Genomic DNA, 17,500 nt, shown 5'->3' with positions numbered 1-17,500 from the left:
TTTCTTAAATAAGAATGAGAAGAACAATGATTAGATAACAAACAACAACTGCTACTGCTGCCGCCACATGACGGGCAACGTTGACCAGCCAACGTCTCAGCAGGCTAAATGCATGCATTCTTACTTCTGCTTCCGCAGCCCCTAATTAGCGGTTCCAACATTCGACATTGGTTGCAGACAATTAATGGAAAGCAGAGCTAAAACACACACACACACACACACACACACACACACCACACACACACACACAAAGAAGCTGGCAAGATTCTTCAATTTGTTTTTTTTTGTTTTTTTTATTCCAGTGCCAAATGAACCGTAACGATTTCCAGAAATTTTGATATCCGGATTTATGGAATTGCTGACTTCCATACTTTTTAATATTACAAACGCCTGTACACACACACGTGTGTGCTTTCAGTGTGTTTGTGTGTGTGTGTGTGTGTGTGTGTTTGTGTGTATCTCTCTCTTTTCACTCTTTTACTTGTTTCAGTCATTTGACTGCGGCCATGCTGGAGCACCGCCTTTAATCGAGCAACTCGACCCTGGGACTTATTCTTTGTAAGCCCAGTACTTATTCTATCGGTCTCTTTTGCCGAACCGCTAAGTGACGGGGACGTAAACACACCAGCATCGGTTGTCAAGCAATGCTAGGGGGACAAACACAGACACACAAACACATACACACATATATATATATATACATATATATATACATATATACGACAGGCTTCTTTCAGTTTCCGCCTACCAAATCCACTCACAAGGCATTGGTCGGCCCGGGGCTATAGCAGAAGACACTTGCCCAAGTTGCCACGCAGTGGGACTGAACCCGAAACCATGTGGTTGGTTAGCAAGCTACTTACCACACAGCCACTCCTGTGCCTATGTCTATATGTGTTTATGCAATGTTTTCCTCCTGTATTGTCCTTGTGAAGCACCTGGGTATATTAACAGAAAGCTTACCTGGGATCATGCTATAGTAATACCCTATCTTTTCAGATACTGTACTAACATTGACAACTGACATGTTCCCTAACCCTTTGGGGGTCATGGGGCCACTACAGCCATGCTGCATATCTAGGGTGAGAAAGCCTGGCGGAGCCCATCCTTCTGCAGGCTAAACTCGTTTTTGCCAGCTGAGTGGACTGGGGCAATGTGAAATGAAGTGTCTTGCTCAAGGACACAATTGAAACCCACAGGCTTATGATTGTGCGTCCAACATCCCTAACCCCTAAGCCACGTGCCCCCGCAGTCTTCTAATATACTAAAACACAAACAAAAATATCAGCAGGAGTGGCTGTGTGGTAAGTAGCTTGCTAACCAACCACATGGTTCCGGGTTCAGTTCCACTGCATGGCATCTTGGGCAAGTGTCTTCTGCTATAGCCCCGGGCCGACCAATGCCTTGTGAGTGGATTTGGTAGACGGAAACTGAAAGAAGCCTGTCGTATATATGTATATATATATATGTATGTGTGTGTGTTTGTGTATCTGTGTTTGTACCCCTAGCATTGCTTAACAACCGATGCTGGTGTGTTTATGTCCCCGTTACTTAGCGGTTCGGCAAAAGAGACCGATAGAGTAAGTACTGGGCTTACAAAAAGAATAAGTCCCGGGGTCGAGTTGCTCGATTAAAGGCGGTGCTCCAGCATGGCCGCAGTCAAATGACTGAAACAAGTAAAAGAGTAAGAGATTTCTCCGTCTATCTATCTACACACACACACACACACACACATACACACACACACATTCATTCACATACACACTCATACACACACGCACATTCATTCACATACACACTCATACACACACGCACATATTCATACATGCATACACACACACATTCATGCACACACGCAGACACATCTACATGTGTCATATTGGATTCAAGTTTCAGCACAAGGCCAGCAATTTGAGGAGCAAGTGTTCAGTCGCTTTCATTGACCCCAGTGTTTTACTGGTACTTTGGCAGAATTGTTAGCACGCCGGGCGAAATGCTTAGCAGTATTTCGTCTGCCGTTACATTGTGAGTTCAAATTCCGCCGAGGTCGACTTTGCCTTTCATCCTTTCGGGGTCGATAAATTAAGTACCAGTTACGCACTGGGGTCGATGTAATCGACTTAATACCTATGTCTGTCCTTGTTTGTCCCCTCTGTGTTTAGCCCCTTGTGGGTAATAAAGAAATAGGTACTTATTTTATTGACCCCCAAAAGGATGAAAGGCAAAGTTGATCTTGGTGGAATTTGAACTTAAGACAGACGAAATGCTGTCGAGCATTTTGCCCCTGGGGCAAATCTGCCATGTCACAGCCTTATTCTTCTATTCTCTTCTTTTAGTGGTTTCAGTCATTTGACTGTGGCCATGCTGGAGCACGCCTTCAGTCAAGCAAATCCACCCCAGGACTTACTTATTCTTTGTAAGCCTAGTACTTATTCTATCGGTCTCTTTTGCCAAGCTGCTAAGTTATGCGGATGTAAACTCACCAGCATCAGTTGTTAAGCGATGGTGGAGGACAAACACACACAAACATATACACACCCATACATGCATACATACATACATACATACATGCATACATACATACATACATACATGCATACATACATGCATACATAAATACATACAACATACATACATACATACATACATACATACATACATACATACATACAACAGGCTTCTTTCAATTTCCATCTACGAAATCCACTCACAAGACTTTGGTTGGCCCGAGGTTATAGTTGAAGACACTTGCCCAAGGTGCCTCACAGTGGGACTGAACCCAGAACCATGTGGTTTGGAGACAGACTTCTTACAACACAGCCATTCCTGCCCCTATCATCTGTTTTAATATTTATTATTAGGGTATTTTTTCATGTCTTGTGTAGCTTGTTTGAGAAATACAGAGCCTAAAATCATTATCATTAATGTTTCTAAACTTTTCAGTATCATTATCAGTATATGAAATGTTGGCGGCTTTTTATATCAAATTATTTCCTATTCTCTAGGAAATGTGACTTAACCCCCCCCCCACCTTTTTTTTTCATGAGTCTAGAGCTATAAACTTTGATGCTTAGATCAGTTTTGGCCAGAATTGGTCCTGCTGTTGCCTAACTTACACCACCTGGGAAAGACATCTAATGATGATTCATTTTACAGTGAATCTTGGGGCACCTTTGCTCATTTGAGTAAAGAGTTTGCAGAGACACGTGTGGCCGTAGGGATTTTCCTGGAATTTGTCGGAGATACTCATCCAGGAATCGTTAGACTGTTATGAGATCTTTTTCTTTTCTTGTGCACCTTGGCACGGTGGTAAAGAGAACAGGGCCAGTTGAAGTGGACTCGGCTGAATCATTAAAATGTCAGATAGAATACTTTACAGCATATTTTCAGATCACTTCACTCCGAGTTCAGACCCAACTGAGGTCAGCTTTCCTTTTCCCTTTGGGGTTGACTAAGAACCAGTTTAACACTTTTTCCTTATCTTATATTTTCTCTCTGGAAGGAACCAACTGTTCAACCCCAGAGAGGAATTGACTCTCCCAGGTTCAAAATGCCCAAGACACACCATACATTATGATGTCTTCACCCCACAACCCTATCAGAAATGTTGGGACCAGGAAAGAGAAAGAATGTTGTATACTCTTTCTCTTTTACTCTTTTACTTGTTTCAGTCATTTGACTGCGGCCATGCTGGAGCACCACCTTTAATCGAGCAACTCGACCCCGGGACTTATTCTTTTTGTAAGCCCAGTACTTATTCTATCGGTCTCTTTTGCCGAACCGGTAAGTAACGGGGACATAAACACACCAGCATCGGTTGTCAAGCAATGCTAGGGAAACAAACAAAGACACACAAACACACACACACACACACTTATATATATATATATATATACATATATACGACGGGCTTCTTTCAGTTTCCGTCTACCAAATCCACTCACAAGGCATTGGTCGACCCGGGGCTATAGCAGAAGACATTTGCCCAAGGTGCCATGCAGTGGGACTGAACCCGGAACCATGTGGTTGGTTAGCAAGCTACTTACCACACAGCCACTCCTGCGCCTATGTATGTCATTTTAAAATTTATTTCAAGATTTCTTGCCAGTAGAGAAAGAACCTAGATCCAAGGTTCCTTCATTGGAATTTCACCATCAACAACAGGGTATTTTTGTTTGTATGTATGTATGTGCAGATTTGTATGTATGTATTCTCATGCATATAATTACATATTTAAGACATCCTCGTATGTATGTATACATATATCAGGTCATTCTTGGGTGCTACTGGTAACATGTAACCAAGTACTTGTTGTATGTTTGGGTTGTCAGCGACTAAACTGGTAACCCCATCAAACTTGCTTGGTGAGAAGGGCAATTATTGGACACCCTGCAGGATGAAAAATAAGACCTGTCAAAGGGCAGAAAAGCTCATGAGCAGTCAATGGCCATCCAACAATATGTATGTATGTGCGGTGATGTGGAAATACCTGGATTGGTGACCAGGTGTGCAGTTGGCTCACTGGGAATGGGAGGTCCCCTCTGTTGTTGTCAGAACATCTCTCTGGAAAAGGAAAAACTCTGAGAGAAAACCTGCAACACTGACAATATTCAATGATGTAGAATAGTTCTTCTTTTCGCATTTATGTTGTCCATGTTGAGAGGCGGGGGGATTGGATTTGGGCAAATCCTTTCCCCACTGTATAAAAAAAATTCATCATGCTCACGCATTCGTTTGGAAAAGGAAAAAGAGTGAAGCCCATCACAAAAATGGCTGGTCATAGCCTTTGCAGGAGTGGAACTTTTGATCAGGTGATGGCAATATTCAAACACGAGTTTGCAGCCATCATGTATGGATGTGTGTGTGTGTGTGTGTGCATGTATGCATGTGTATATTTAAATGTGTGTGTGTGTATGCATGTGTATATGTATATTTATGTGTGTGTATATTTACGTGTGCAATGGCCCAGTGGTTAGGGCAGCGGAATCGCGGTCATAGGATCGCGGTTTCGATTCCCAGACCGGGCGTTGTGAGTGTTTATTGAGCGAAAACACCTAAAAGCTCCACGAGGCTCCGCAGGGGATGGTGGTGATCCCTGCTGTACTCTTTCACCACAACTTTCTCTCACTCTTACTTCCTGTTTCTGTTGTACCTGTATGTGTCTGTGGAGTACTCAGCCACTTACACGTTAATTTCACGAGCAGGCTGTTCCATTGATTCGGATCAACCGGAACCCTCGTCGTCGTAACCGACGGAGTGCTTCCATGTTCAAATACAATGTGACAGTATCCACAGTATCTGACTCATATATATCATCCTTTTCATATCCATCATTACTATCATCATCACCATCATCATCATCTTTGTGTTTTAATGTCCATCTTCCAGGCTGATTGGAGTCGGATGTGAAGATGGAAAATATTTTGCTTTTTATTTCATACACAACTCACAAATACATTGGTTTTCACAGCTTGCACAGTATTTCGGCCCCTTATCTCCCTCAGACCCTTAAGGATTACCAACAGGGACCATATTTTAGTACAACAATAAAAGACTGTTCAATTTTTATCGTTTACTTGTTTCAGACACTTGACTGTGGCCATGCTGGGGCACTGACTTGAAGGGTTTTAGTTGAAGAAATCGACCCCCAGGACTTATACTTTGTAAGCCTAGTACTTGTTCCATCAGTCGCTTTTGCTGAACTGCTAAGTCACAGGGATGTAAACACACCAACACTGATTGTCAAGCAATGGTAGGAGACAAACAGACATAGACACATACACACAGACACACACACACACACACACACACACACACACACACAAACACATCAAAATAAGCAACAAGGATATCCAGAGGTAATGCAGTACGATCGTTTCATGCGACTCCATTTAATTGAACAATGCAAGTATTACATCAATTTTAAAATGTAGAGCAATCTTCAGCTGCATAAAAATATAGAATTCAGTTAAATTCGAAGGATTCATTTGTATAGTTTTCTTATCATCCAAAATCACAAAAAGGATAAGGAAAGAACATGTTAGACAAGGATAGACAAAGAACATGTTTTATCAACAACATCACAGTTGTAACTCCAGATGGACTTGTCCGAGGTGCACACAGGGGGATGAAACTGTTCTGCTTCAGCGTCTGGACATTACTGATTTATGGAGTTATGTCGAATAGATATTGCCATGTGTGGGATGGATCTGTCTATTGGCCAAGTCTGTAATGAGGATCACACCTCCGCCCTTCTTCAGTGGAGCAGGCAAGGCAGTCTTCCTTTGCTTGGTGGCTGTGGTGAAAGAGGTTGCTTGGTGGACAAGGCTGAAAGACATGAGGACAGATAGATTTCTTCTTGGGTAGAGATCCCATTGACCTTTTCAAGTTTAACTTGAAAATGGATAGGGAGGTGCTGTCCTTGAGTGAGTTTATTGAAAGGTGGGTGAAAATTGTGAAAATGGCAAGAATGGATGCTACCTCTCTCAGTGTAGACCTATGAGTTGGAGAGAACAAAATTGGATATCCTCCTGGTGTTCAGGGAAATCTCTGACAGTAGGGTTCCTCATTTATCTCTAGAGGTCACCCTGCATCAGGAGGGTGACATCTCTCATCCTCACCCCTCCTTTTTCTTCTTTTTCTTTAAACCTTTCCATACTATGTATCTTTCCCTTCCTTTTCATTCTACGCTGTGTATGCTTAACTTTTTTTTCTATCATTTCATTATATGTAGGCATCCAACACTTTGTCTTTGTAATGTCATCCTCATCTTTTGCCCTGATGGCAAATATATGAAATCATCATCATCATTATTATTTTTTTCTTTTTCTGGAACTTTCTCTCCTTCCTATTTCTTGTTTCACTGTGCCATAATCTTCTGTCTCTTTGCTACCATTTCTTAAAAACAATCCATGTTTACTGGTTGATATTAATAACCAGAGATTAGCATCTTTAATCATAACTAGATCTCACTCTTTAATAAAAAAAACTGTATTTCCAAGTTAATAATAATTTTACGACTGCATCATCATTAAGGTTGCTTAATTACATGCACAATTTAATGAATTTATTTTCTCGTAACATTGTCGCAATATTAGTTTCTGTAACGGACTCATTAATCTTCTGATATAACATTAACTAAAATATCAAAAATACAAATTAAATTTAATTGCAACAAGTCATCGATTAGAAAGATTATTTCTTTTTAATTTACTGCAAAATGAAATTTTGTACAAAATTTTGTCCCCCATTCATTATCATCGGCAAATGTTTTCTTCATGAAAGACTGGTGAAAAAAAAACCCCAGAAAAATGACACAAAACTGATCTTTTAAAATCATAATGAATTCATTGAGGGTTATTTCAGAAATTAACTAATTTGTATTTAAATCAATGCCTAATTTTTATCATTAATATTCTTCATCCTCTTCTGGTGTCATTTCTTTAATAAACAAAACGTTTAAACTATTTAATAATCAATGAGGATGACAAAAATTGATTTTCTTCACTCTTTTTACTCTTTTTTACTTGTTTCAGTCATTTGATTGCGGCCATGCTGGAGCACCGCCTTTAGTTGAGCAAATCGACCCCGGGACTTATTCTTTGTAAGCCCAGTACTTATTCTATCGTTCTCTTTTGCCGAACCGCTAAGTGACGGGGACGTAAACACACCAGCATCAGTTGTCAAGCAATGCTAGGGGGACAAACACAGACACACAAACACACACACACATATATATATATATACATATATACGACAGGCTTCTTTCAGTTTCCGTCTACTAAATCCACTCACAAGGCATTGGTCGGCCTGAGGCTATAGCAGAAGACACTTGCCCAGGATGCCACGCAGTGGGACTGAACCCGGAACCATGTGGTTGGTTAGCAAGCTACTTACCACACAGCCACTCCCGCGCCTATTTTCTTTTTTTTTTTGCTATGTATAAAGAAAATATTGTTAAACTATGGTCAACGGTATGAGCGCCTACTAAGGCAGGAAACAAGTAGAATGGCCAAAAAATGCTTCGAAAAAGATGCTGAACAGAATTTCTTCCATCATTATGTTCAGAGTTCAAATTCTGCTGAGGTTGACTTTTGCCTTTCATCCTTTCATGGTCCTTAAAAGAAGTACCAGTTGAGCATAGGGGTTGATGTACCCCAACCCTTAAATCTGCTGGCTTTGTAGATAAGAGTCCGACTTCACAAGTTCAGTTCCAACACGTGGCAGATTGCACAAAGCTTTGTAAGTAAGAATTGATAAACAGTAACTGTATAGAGAGACCAGCGGGAGGAACAGGTGCTGTTTGGAGGTGGTGGGGTTAATCCATCCCCCGTTTTGACATCACAAATTCTCTTTAGCAGACATTTAAGCCAGGTGTTTGTTTTCAAAGTAACTTGCTCCCTTCCACCCAGCACATACGAAGGAGGCTCCGCTCCTCCTTCTCTGGCCCTGATTGTTCATCTAATAAAGAGTTACATCATCAGTCGCAGGGTTTTTGCCTTAAATTTGACAGTTTGCATAAAGGGAAAAGGAAAACAAAATATTCCAAGAAATAAAAGTATTTCAACCCTTTAGCATTTCAACTGGCCCCAAACACTCTCCCTGTTTTATGTTCAACCTAGTCAAATCTGGCCTCTCACACCTACCATACAATGCCATTCTAAATATAAACAATTGCCGCAGGAGTGGCTGTGTGGTAAGTAGCTTGCTAACCAACCACATGGTTCCAGGTTCAGTCCCACTGCGTAGCATCTTGGGCAAGTGTCTTCTGCTATAGCCCCGGGCTGACCAATGCCTTGTGAGTGGATTTGGTAGACGGAAACTGAAAGAAGCCTGTCGTATATATGTATATATATATATATGTATGTGTGTTTGTTTGTGTGTCTATGTTTGTCCCCCTAGCATTGCTTGACAACCGATGCTGGTGTGTTTATGTCCCCATTACTTAGCGGTTCGGCAAAAGAGACCGATAGAATAAGTACTGGGCTTACAAAAAGAATAAGTCCCAGGGCCGAGTTGCTTGATTAAAGGCGGTGCTCCAGCATGGCCGCAGTCAAATGACTGAAACAAGTAAAAGAGTAAAAGAGCAAAAGAGTAAATTATATCATTAACCCTTTCAGCATTCTGATTACTCTGTCAAATGTAATCCTTATTTATTTCACATTGTTTTGGATTAATTATGCATTATCTCATAGCTTTGAGATTTCAATAATGGGATTGTTTATCTTTAGAATGACATTGTAGGGTATGTGTGAAGGGTTAGATCAGGCCACTTTGAACATAAAACAGACTATTTTGGCCATAGATGGCTGGTTTAGCTGCTAAAAAGTTAATCAAAATAGGGATTCTACAGGGCAAACCTTGTGAAGTGGAATGGCCCTTCTGGCTCATCTCCATTGCCCTTTTCCAGGCAAACACCCCTGCTATTATCAGCTGAAACTCCAAAACATTTTCATCATTCATTGCAATATCTTTCTCAGTAAACAAGACACTTTGTTGCTTTAGCAATCAACTCCTCTAACGAAAGTAATGCTTTCTCAATCAAATTGTTTCTAATTAATCATCTCGTAGCTTTGAGATTTCAATGATGGGATTGTTTAGTTTTACTAGAATGACATTATAGGATAAGTGTAAGAGGCCAGATGTGTCCAGGTTGAACACAAAATGGGTGGAATATTTGGGACCAGAAATGGCTGGTTTAAGTGCTAACGGGTGAATATCTTGAAGCTACAAAAAAGTTAGCAATAAATTTAAAACTGCCAATAAATAAGCATCACATTTGATAATCTGAATGAGAAAAGGGCTAAAAGCTGAAAAAAATATCAACTTAATTATGGCAGGGATTCACCACCCTCTGCTTCCACTACAGCCTCAAGAAGGCTCCAGAACCTGGCACAGTATACTCTTTACTCTTTTACTCTTTTACTTGTTTCAGTCATTTGACTGCGGCCATGCTGGAGCACCACCTTTAGTCGAGCAAATTGACCCCGGGACTTATTCTTTGTAAGCCCAGTACTTATTCTATCGGTCTCTTTTGCCGAACCGCTAAGTGACGGGAACGTAAACACACCAGCATCGGTTGTCAAGCAATGCTAGGGGGACAAACACAGACACACAAACACACATACACACACACATATATATATATATATACATATATACGACAGGCTTCTTTCAGTTTCCGTCTACCAAATCCACTCACAAGGCATTGGTCGGCCCGGGGCTATAGCAGAAGACACTTGCCCAAGATGCCACGCAGTGGGACTGAACCCGGAACCATGTGGTTGGTTAGCAAGCTACTTATCACACAGAACACAACGATAACTCCATGCAATATAAACATAACGTCACAAGAAATTTGAAAAGCTACACGCGAAACTGGTATTTCTTTTAATTTATGTCATTATAAGAGGAAAAAAAATTTTTTTTTTAAATTTTCTAATATTCTTCAGACATATTGATGCAAATATATATATTTTTTAACATTCAAGCCTTTTGTCGTTTTTTCACTCTACTATTTTCTATATATATATATATATATATATATATATATATTTGAGTAGTTGAATGAATTATCTTATTAAGGATAATTTGAAAGATAACCGATACCTGGGTAGCAAATTCACATCAGGATATTTGTTAACTAGTCGTTCAACTCCATTCTTTCATATACTTATATATATATATATATATATATATATATATGCAAATATATATCATTAATATATGCATATATATGTATGCAAATATATATTATATATGTATCATATTTACATACATCTATACATGCATATGTACATGTATATATATATATATATATATATATATATATATATATACACACATATATATATAATCATGAACATACATAATTACATGTTTCAGTATATATATTCATACATTCAAACACACCCAGCTTCTTAACACGCAGCATCTCCCCCTCCCCTTCGCCCTCCCTCACTCCATCATCCTGCTGGGGTCGTCATCGTCGTTTGAACACTGGCTTCACAGTTTGTCCAGTTATTACAGTCGTAATGATACGATGCATTTTTTAAGAATAATCGCACTTGATTACAGGTGGTCGATGAATGTCTGAGCACCTGTACACAGCTAATCCTTTGATTATCTCCATTTTCCCCCCGTCCAACATAAATCTCGGGGAAGAAGTCTCTTTGAAATGTCACCAATGCTAAATTCTCCGAGTGATGTGAAAGGAGCGCAAAGAAATAATGAAAAGCAAAAAAAGAAACAAGAATCTTAAGTTGCTGCCATTTCTTCTTCCTTCAGTCACAACTCTATTATGTATTTCTCCTTTTCAAGTAAAATACATGGAAATTAGTCTTGAGAGGTAAAAACACAATACCAGGGTAGATTTCTTACGCTGGTCAAATTTTAAATGCAGATTTCCGAATGGTAAAGAATTAATCTAAAGTAACCTATTCCAAAGAAGATCAGTTCCATGGCTATAATTTCCAGCCTTGGAAATATTTTGTCTTCTTAGAACTGGAAATGGTTTCTTACAGAGTTCTAAGAAAATACAAGAAAGTGTGTATTTGATAGACATAAAAATATTACATTTTTATGGATAAAAGTATTTTCTCCTGATATAAATTTATGGCCGTTTCATCAGTTATCAGAATTGTAAATAGTTGATGTTCACAGCAGTAAATTGCAGGACACAGTACCAAGCGAATTTAACCCTTTCCTCTCCCCAAATCCCTTTTCCTTACTCTGTCACTTTATCCCCAATCTCTCTCATGCACAAGAAATGTGTCCTTTTCATCTGTTCTGCTGAATATCATGTAAACCTAACGATAAAAACTGTGCTTAAACTAGTGTTAGCTTTTAGCTTTTTAATTCTCCTTGCATTAAGTTTACTAACCAAGAATAATTATGTCATCATCATCATCATCATTTAGCGTCCGTTTTCCATGCTAGCATGGGTTGGACGGTTCTACTGGGGTCTGTGAAGCCAGAAGGCTTCATCAGGCCCAGTCAGATTTGGCAGTGTTTCTACGGCTGGATGCCCTTCCTAACGCCAACCACTCCGTGAGTGTAGTGGGTGCTTTTTACGTGCCACCTGCACAGGTGCCAGACAGAGCTGGCAAATGGCCACGAATGGATGGTGCTTTTACATGCTACCGGCACGGGGGCCAGGCGAGGCTGGCAACGGACACGAACGGATGGTGTTTTTACGTGCTACCGGCACGGGGCAAAAGTAATTGAGGTGGGGAAGCATCTTCAGCCAATGGCTGGCATTCTTTTCATTTTGTTTCATCAAACACAGAAGACAGTCAATTGATGAACTGAGCAAAGGAGAAACGGTCCTAAATGGATCGAACAAACAAACTCTGCTCGAACATAGTTAGGAGTCTATAATTCTGTTAAGTGCAGAAATATAGATTTTGGTCAAGTCTCTAGCTAAGAAACTGGCATTGGCTGGTGGTAGGGTTGATAAATTCACACAAGATTGTGTTTTTCTGATGTTCTAATCACTCCAAGATGACATGTGACAATACCATGGCTTAGAATTAGATATTTACATATTTTTGTAGAGAGAGGCAGGAAATCTCACATTCATAGCAGATAAACGTTTCTTTTTGACCTGTGGTCAAGCAGTGACCAAGAAACCTATTCTCTCAGTAACTGCTAAAGCATCTACACTGATTAGCATTCCCATTCATCTGTCTATAGTGGTTCTCTAATCAATTGGGACCAGTCATAAATATTCAACAGGCTTTTCTATGGGTACCTGACAGCCATGTTAAGGGTTACCAGTTTCTCATGTATTTGGGAGTTGAATCACTTTATAAATCAAATTAGGGGCCAAAGTAAATGGTTAATGACTAAAACCATGGAATTATGCTTTCAGTTCCATAAAGGGGTGTCCCCCTAAATGCTTTTGGCTTTAGAGCCCTTAACATGGAAGTTCTATGCAGTGGGGGTGTTCAGGCTGGAACCTTGCTTCAGATAATTGGTATCTGTGCAGTTTATTGGACATGTAGCAGGACTTAGAATTGAAACCACTGGCTGTGTGGTAAGTAGCTTGCTAACCAACCACATGGTTCCGGGTTCAGTCCCACTGCGTGGCATCTTGGGCAAGTGTCTTCTGCTATAGCCCCGGACCGACCAATGCCTTGTGAGTGGATTTGGTAGACGGAAACTGAAAGAAGCCTGTCGTATATATGTATATATATATATGTGTATGTGTGTGTTTGTGTGTTTGCGTTTGTCCCCCCTAGCTTTGCTTGACAACCGATGCTGGTGTGTTTATGTCCCCGTCACTTAGCGGTTCGGCAAAAAGAGACCGATAGAATAAGTACTGGGCTTACAAAAGAATAAGTCCTGGGGTCGAGTTGCTCGATTAAAGGCGGTGCTCCAGCATGGCCGCAGTCAAGTGACTGAAACAAGTAAAAGAGTAAAAGAGTAAAAGAGAGCTCAGTAACAAGAAATAGACCATAAATAATATCAAGTGACGTTCCCTGAATTGTGACCAATAGTATTTCAGTTACAAGCATATTATCAGTGGATGCTTCCATGAATTCCCCATCAAAATATGGTCGAAAAATATAGAAGTTTGGGATAATCAGTGTCGAGGGTTTAGCAGTTACTGAGAGAATAGGTTTCTTGGTCATTGCTTGACCACAGGTCAAAAAGAAACGTTTATCTGCAATGGATGTGAGATTTCCTGCCTCTTACTACACAACTATGTTGTTATCTAATTCTAAGCCAAACACGACATCCATACATGACTCTCCAGTGGTAATCAATGATTGTAGTGTTCATATATAAATAAATGGTCATCATCATCTCATCGTCATCATCATCCTCATCATCATGATAACGACCATCATCATCATCTTCATTTAACGTCCATTTTCCATGCTGGCATGGGTTAGACAGTTTGACAGGGGTTGACTTAGGTAGAAGACTGCACCGAGCTTCCCTGTCTGTTTTCGCAGGGTTTTTACGGCTGGATGCCCTTCCTAACACCAAAATCAGAAATCTTAATTTGGACTTGGTTTTAACGTGGGAAGCGGCACTCAGCCAAATTTGGCAAAACTAATTAGACAAAAGATATCCATAACCCAACTAATCAAATTACAGAGATCGCACACAGAGGGGATCTGCAAGAAAACTGAAGGAATATGAGTTGATAAAAGGGGCAAGGGTTCTTGTAACTTGGCATCTGATGATGTAAGACTGGAACTCAGTTGGTTCTGATGACAAGAATTCTGGTTGATCCGATCAACAGAAACAACCTGTTCATGATGTTAATGTGCAAGTGGTTGAGTACCCCACAGATACGGGTACTCTTGATGTAGTGCTCAGGGAGATTCTGACTGATACAGAATGGGAGAAAGCTGATCCCTTTGAAATTACAGATACAACTCATATTTACCAGCTGAGTGGACTGAGGCAATGTGAAATCAAGTATCTTGCTTAGGGACACAACGCAACACTTGGAATTGAACTCGTGACTGTACAATCACAACCCAAATATTCTAACCACTAAGCCATGTGGCTTCACTGAGGTAAGATCATATTTGTAAGAAAGGGGCTTGGAATCCTTCATGTAAAGATGCCCACCACTATATTAACTCAAAGAGAGAAACCCTATCCTTTTGTTTTAATACTGACAACGAGAGGGGCTGAATCAAATAGTGTATTGATTTGAAGAAAGGGCCAGACATAGGTACCCCTAAGTGATAGATGGTTGTAAAAAAAGATGCTAGTGTTTTGTTGACTGTTGAGGGATCACAGCCCCAAGAATGGCACATGAGGAATTTCAGGAGCAGCTAGGTGTATGCACCATCAAGACTATTGATATTATTATTTGTTCTGAGTTCAAATTCTGCCAAGGTCGACTTTACCTTTCATCATTTTGGGGGGTCGATAAAATAAATACCAATTGAGCATTGGGTTTGATGTAATCTCTGAGCCCCGTCCATTTAAATTCTAGGCCTTGTGCCTAGAATGGAAAGGATTATTATTATTATTATCATTATTATTATTATTATTATTATTATCATTATTATTATTATTATTATTATTATTATTATTATTATTATTATTATCATTATTATTATTATTATTATCATTATTATTATTATTATTATTATTATTATTATCATTATTATTATCATTATTATTATTATTATTATTATTATTATTATTATTATTATATCATTATTATTATTATTATTATTATTATTATTATCATTATATTATTATTATTATTATTATCATTATTATCATTATTATTGATTATTATTATTATTATTATTATCATTATTATTATTATTATTATTATGTCCGCCTTAGCGAAGGCAGAGATATTATTTCAGTCGTGTTTGTTAGTTTATCCATGGACAAGGTATCTCAAGAACTGCTGGATGGATTTGGATGAAACTTTCAGGGATGTTTGGCCCTGTGACTGACACAAACTGATAGATGGTACTGGACAAGGATTCTGAATTATTTTTCCTGTTTTTTGACTTAATTTTTGAGAGTGGTTGGGTTCATCATCATCATCATCATCATCATCATCATCTTCATCATCATCATCGTTTAACGTCCGCTTTCCATGCTGGCATGGGTTGGACGGTTCAACTGGGGTCTGGGAAACCAGAAGGCTGCACCAGGCTCCAGTCTGATCTGGCAGTGTTTCTACAGCTGGATGTCCTTCCTAACGCCAACCACTCCGTGAGTGTAGTGGGTGCTTTTTACATGCCACCGGCACAGGTGCCAGACGAGGCTGGCAAACGGCCACGATCGGATGGTGCTTTTTACGTGCCACCGGCACGGGGACCAGACGAAGTTGGCAATGGCCACGGTCGGATGGTGCTTTTTACGTGCCAGGTATTCTCGTTTGTGACAGCAATATCTGAGTTTATTTCAGATATTTTCATTCTAAAAATCATCTCTGGCTAATTGTTGAGAGGATGGACGTTGGTATGGCCTTATTATTATTGAGGCTGTGAGCTGGCAGAATCTTTGGCATGCCAGGCAAAATACTTAATGGTATTTTGCTCATCTTTACACTCTGAGTTCAAATTCTGCTGAGGTCTCTTTGCCTTTCATCCTTTCGGTGTCGATAAATTAAGTACCAGTTACATACTGGGTTCAATCTAATCAACTGGCTCCCCTCGCACCAAATTTCAGACCTTGTGCCTATAGTAGAAAGGATTATCATTAAGGGGGTGCGTTGGCAGAATCATTAGCACACTGGACAGAATGCTTAGTTGTATTTCACTCTTCCCTGTGTTCTGAATTCAAATTCTGCCGAGGTCCACTTTCATCCTTTTGGAGTTGATAATTAAGTATCATTTGTGTATTGGGGTTGATGTAATCAACTAGTCCCCTCCCCCAAAATTGCTTTCCTTGTGGAAAAATTTGAAACTATTATTATTATTATTATTATTATTAGTGTTATGCCTAGGGTGCCATATAATTGGTTTTGTACTTAGTGTTGTACTAGTGAATGCCTAAAAAATCATATGAAAATTATGTTTGTTTTAAAACTTGAGATTACAAAGAAAGTATTTTGCGTAGGATATGAGCAGTTCCCATGAGCACTATCTTTTGAATTTCTGCCATTTTGGGGTTTCCTGGTATCTGAGTTAGGTAACAATCAGCCCCTTTTGCTATCATTCCCAGGGCACCTATGACAACAGGTATTGTTTTAGTCTTATTATTATTATAATTATATGTTTGACTTTTGCTTTATATTTGTACAAGTTGGCTCCAAGTCTCACCCAGAGACCTCAAGAGACAACAGGTTGGGAGTTCATGTTGTTGTTATGCCTAGTGTGCCATATATTTGGTTTTGTATTTAGTATTGTACTAGTGAATGTCTAAAAAAAAACATACGAAAATTATGTTTGTTTTAAAACTTATTATTATTATTATTGTCATTTACTTTTAATCTGCATGTTTGATGCAATCACTTGCCGGGGCACACCCAGCACCCTAGGGCAAGTGAAGGTTAAGAGTTGTTGAAATATAGCTGAAAGCTTGGGGAGGGGAAGTAGAGAAATATCTCCATGTAATACAACACAAACATTTACATTGATAGGGTTTTTCTAAGGATGTGGGCAGTACTTGTTAGCACAATCTTTTGGATTTCCTTGAGACATGGTTCTCCAGGGATATTGTCTAGGTGTTTCTGACATCCCTTTTTTATCATACCTAGGGCATCTACAATAACAGGAACAGTTTTTGTTTTAAGATTCCACATCTTTTGTATTTCAATTTCCAGGTCCTTATATTTACTAAGTTTGTCAAATTCCTTTACAGATATATTTTTATCAGTGGGGATGCTTACCTCTATTAGTCTGCAGGTATTTTCTTCCCTGTCTTTAACAATTATGTCTGGTCAATTAGCCTTGATCGTTCTGTCAGTGTTGACTGGAAAATCCCAGAGGATGGTGACATTTTTACCTTCAACAACTGGCTGAGGATGATGTTCATACCAGTTAGCAGGAGTGCCGAATTTGTA

General features: G+C 39.5%; 1 long non-coding RNA gene across 1 annotated transcript in view; it reads right to left on the bottom strand.

The window, feature by feature from the left end:
- Positions 1-7,950: 7,950 nt before the first annotated feature.
- Positions 7,951-17,500, bottom strand: part of LOC118767998 — an 18,535-nt gene continuing 8,985 nt past the window's right edge. The window contains exon 3 of the long non-coding RNA XR_005003919.1: positions 7,951-7,961. This is a non-coding gene — a long non-coding RNA (uncharacterized LOC118767998). The remainder of the gene's footprint in view (positions 7,962-17,500) is intronic.

Source organism: Octopus sinensis, linkage group LG26, assembly GCF_006345805.1.
Source record: "Octopus sinensis linkage group LG26, ASM634580v1, whole genome shotgun sequence".
Classification (NCBI taxonomy): Eukaryota; Metazoa; Mollusca; class Cephalopoda; order Octopoda; family Octopodidae; genus Octopus; species Octopus sinensis.
Note: the sequence above shows the minus strand (reverse complement) of the source record. Positions and strands in the feature narration are given on the sequence as shown.